The sequence below is a fragment of the Agrilus planipennis genome, unplaced genomic scaffold (genome assembly GCF_000699045.2).
Source record: "Agrilus planipennis isolate EAB-ADULT unplaced genomic scaffold, Apla_2.0 scaffold319, whole genome shotgun sequence".
Taxonomy (NCBI): Eukaryota; Metazoa; Arthropoda; class Insecta; order Coleoptera; family Buprestidae; genus Agrilus; species Agrilus planipennis.
In genome coordinates this window covers 160,541-165,219 of record NW_020439012.1, presented here as the reverse complement: position 1 = coordinate 165,219, position 4,679 = coordinate 160,541, and positions in this window count along the sequence as shown.

The following is a 4,679-nucleotide window of genomic DNA, read 5'->3' as shown; positions in this document are numbered from 1 at the left end:
AACGCTGTATGTCGTGGTTTGCACATTACTTGTCGACTTTTTTTCTTCCATATTTTTTTTTTATCACAGTAACTATTTCGTCTTCCGAATTTAGTTCTGACCCTCCTTGCTCACTTTTGGAACGCTCATCGAACCACTAAAGCAGCAATGCTTGATTCGCCGCGTCATTATCATTCAGTTTAATACACTTGCTACTCGACATATCCAAAATATTTCTAAAACTAGAAGGAAAAATAATATTTATATTACGCACCACTTTCCGATTTTTGTAACAAGAGTGGTGGCGTGGATTACCATTACCCTCTAAAGCAATTTGCGACGGAATAACATAAACAGTTCGAGAGTAACTGACACTAATGATGATCATTCGACGTCTTAATATGCAAATGGAAGGTAATTAGAGGCACACGCCCTTGCGCGAAAACTTCCTGTCGGGGCAGGCGGTAAAAGGCGAGCGACGTCTGAACAGTCGATTTCCCTTGGGCTGGATTCTGGCTGCCGTGACAGGGTATCCGGGTGCTGGTTAAACTTTCCAGGGCAGTGTTCAATGGTGAAAGTAAATAAATAGTTTGTAACCATTGCAGAGATCGATTGTCGGTTGTTAGGATAAATCTTCGGTCTTCCAGGTATAGGCGGTAACGTTTAATGGCCCATATAACAACGAAACACTCCTGTTAGTTGCTAAGGTACGCCTGCTCCATGGGATTGAACTTAGTGCTCGCGTAAGCAAACGATGTCCCTGGATCAGCCCTCGTCTTCTTGGAATAATATTGCAGCAGCTCCTTTCTTACTAGCGTCAGTTTGCAAAACCAAAGGCGACTTCCGAATGTACATTTCTCAAGACCGCAGTACAAACCGTGTTGCTGTAACCTCTCGAAGACTTTGCATAGGTGAAGTAGGTGGTCTTCCCAAAAATCGGAGTAGACGATAATGTCATCCAGGTATACCAAACAGAACTTCCAGATGTAACCTGCAAGTACTTCCTGGCCCATGATCCGTTGGAAGGTAGCGGGAGCTCCCTTCAAACCGAAAGGAATCACACGAAATTGGAAGTAGCCCCAGTCCGGGGCCGTGAATGTGGTGAGAGTTCGGGAGGCGGGATGCACCGGTATTTGCCAATAACCCGATTTAAGGTCGATGATATAAAAGATGCTGGCCTTTCCAATTTCCTTTAATGTTTCGTGGATTGTCGATAATGGCGAAATTTCGTCTTGTGTGATGGCGTTTAGGCGGCAAAAGTCCACGCGGAACCGCGGTTGTCAAGACTTTGACCAAAGGTGAGTTGTATGGAGGACTGCAGGGTTCAATTACTGCATCTCTTAGCATCTCTTCGACCTGCTGTTGGATTATGGTTTTCTTCGCCTCGGAGTACCGGTACGGAAGAAGACTTTTGGTTGCGTGAGACGAATAACTTGCTGTGTTGTTAACAACTGACTGTTTTGTTTGTAAAAGACATCTCTGAATTTATTTGCCAACCGCTATTGGTATTCAAATGGAAAATGTTGTGTCAGCTGCTCAGGATTGACGTCCGGGGATTTGTTATGTGCATCGTTACTCTCGATCCAGTAGATTGTTTGTTTGGTCGCTTTCCTGAAATGTACATACCTTTGTTCAAAGTTAAAGTAGCATGATTGACTGAGTCACTGTGTTCCTAGAACGAAATCCTCCTTCAGATTCGGGGCAAGAAGAAGTGGGATTTCTTGCTTGATATCGCCCATGTGAACACGAACAGCTGGTGTACCGGTGGTCGTCATCTCACTTCCGTCGGCAAGTTGAACAGTCTCGTTAGTGTTGCATAGTTAGGAAGGTTTTTTAAGAATACCAGTTTTCATAAAATTATGCGAAACTCCGGTGTCGATTAGGGCTCGAACTAGATTATCATCGACTTCTATGCGTAAGGTTGACAGTTACGCTTTCTAACATGTTAACGCACGCCCTTATCGCCTTTGGTGAGTGGGTTGGGCAGGATTCTCCTCGGGCTGTCTCCCGTTTCCCGACGACGTTGGGTTCGAAAGCTTGTCTTGTAGAACCGGACAATCCCAGTACAAATGTCTTTCTAGACAGAAATGACTTAACGCAACAGCTGATGTGCGGATGCCCTTAGTACTTCTCGCCAACCAAGTGTCTATGTCTCACAGTGACACCAAAACTAGACTGGAAAGATCATTTACACAACATTAAAAAAGACTAATAATAACTATAAAAATAATGCGCAATAAATCGATATACCTCCAAAAAGAAACAAAATGAAACCTGTACTTTGCATTAATTTATCCACATCTCTTTCTTTAAACGACTTTTTAATATAGTATTATCTCCAGACAAGTGAATACTATCATTAGTATCTCCCAATTTCTCCTGAAGAAAATTATTAATATCATCAATTTCAAGGATCCTTCTGGAAGAACTACGACTGGTTTCTTAGAATCTTCAAAATGGAATTTGTTGTTGTATTTGGAATACTGTTGTAGGCTTCAAGCTTTGATATTCCTCATCATCGCTTAAAACAATCGGTGGACTTATTATCATATGTAGCTCCGGCTTAGTATGAGTCAAGGCGAATGTGTGACATGTTTTCAGTTTAACGTTTTGTTTAATACAAGTAAGTTTGATGGTTTGCGTAATCTTCTGTAGGAATTGGAGAACTAAATGATCATAGTTAAAATCGGTGGGGTTCTGAACGCAATTGTAGTTATAAGCGATATCGCAAGCTCCAGTAGATTGTAAATATTGAACCAATTCTTTCGATGGACGGAGATCACCAAAACTGTCAAAGTAAATAGCTACGCTGTCCAGTGTGTACCAATTCCCGTGTCTAAATTAACAATTCCACTTACACCTTTTAATTTTTCTTGGTTCTTACGCATGAAGATTCCACGCAAATGTGAAATTTGTAAAATATAATTGTGTAAATCTAAATATGTTTGACGATGAGTAGGCAATTTAACGAAAAAACTTGTTTCTTTTTTGTTGCAAGGATTTAAGGTATAAATCGAAACCTTTACGGGAAGGTTGTATCGAAATATATTTTTCCAAGAGCAATAGCTTCTATTGAAGTGTTATGACGTTTAGCTTCTTCTAGTTCTTGTTGCGGTGATTTAGCATCTTGTACAGTTTTAGCTATTCCAGCAGCACCACCAGAGAGAGCTCCACGTGCCGATAATCTCGTGAAAATTAGAACTAACGGTGGAAAATCACCTTTGGAATAGGAATGATTTTAGGATATTTAAGTCGTTTTCCACGTTTTCGAAATTGATTTAGTGCAATTTTAGCAGCCTTTAACAAGTGAAGGGCTTATTTTTCTTAAGAACAAGTTTCGCAGTTGTTTATGATAATTTACGAAAACGGTAGAACTCCTCCTTTTCTTGTTAGTTTTCTTTTGCTTATTCTCGTCAACGGAATCAAATAACCTTTCTTATGATAACGTAGTCGTCGTCGTTTGTGCCCCTAAAAGAATATCAATGCAGCTTTATGAATGCTCGGGTCTGCTAAATTTACATTTGCTGGTATGTCAATTGCCTCTTCATTAATTGGTTGATCTATTATGAACTGTGAAATGGTAGGTATGATTAGGAAGGTTAATGTTTTTTGATAATGGTCAATGCGGGATTTTATGATTGCAGTCACCATTTCCTTGGAGTAGGTCTGCTATATTTCAGGCTTTTTTCTTTAAGCGTAAGGTATTTGCTAGATCCTTGGTAATAAAAACAGTTGTTGAACACTTGTCAAGTAGCGCACGACAAGGAATAGGTTGCGTTTCTTTGTTTAATAAGATATTATGACGTTTGGAGCAGTTGTGACAAGATGATTTCGATTTACATTGAAACTCTCCGTGACCTTTACCAAAACAATTGAAACATAACATACATACATTTCTACTATTTTCTGTCTTTCCTCGGTAGTCATGTCTAGAAACTTAGAGCAGGTGTAAACTCTGTGACTCTCGTCGTAAATGGCACATACGATTGCCTGGTTTAATTTACAACTATTTTACTGTGTGTAGAATTTGAAGATTTGTTTTGAAAACGGTTAAATGTTATAAATGCCTGTGTGCGACTGCGAAGTTCGTTTGTTTTTCGACTATCTTTTTCATTTTTAGAAAGTCTACTATTTGTATTCTCAGTTGATGCATTCCCTGCAAAATTTGCTCGCTTTTCTAAAAATTTGAGCAGTTCTTTGTATGATGGTATTTTACTATCTGAAAGAGTTGACTCCCATTGCCAAGCAGTATTTGAACTTAAATAAGATTAAATCAAACATCTAAATATCCCACTGATCAACTGGTTTAAATTTCCTAATACTCTGGTATTGATTAAATTAGTAACAGCTGCAGAGGTGCCTTTTGAAAGTAGGTGGGTATTCTATTAATATTGCCCAATGTTGCTGAGATGATCTTCGAGTGCATCCATATTTTTCCTTTAAAATTGTTAAAGCTGTTTCATAGTTTTCGCCGTTGGTTTCCAGTAACTTAATTGCACTCGCGGCTTTGCCGGTGACCGATAAAGGAAGGTAATGCAATTTTTTAATGGAGGTAAATTTTCTTAGTCAATTAGGGTTTTATAAAGACTATAAAATTATGTCCATTTCTTTTAGTGTCATCGAAGGTTGGTAATGGTATAGTTGGTAGAATGACTTTTGGGTGTTCCTGAAGATACTATTGGTTAGTAATATTTTTTGTA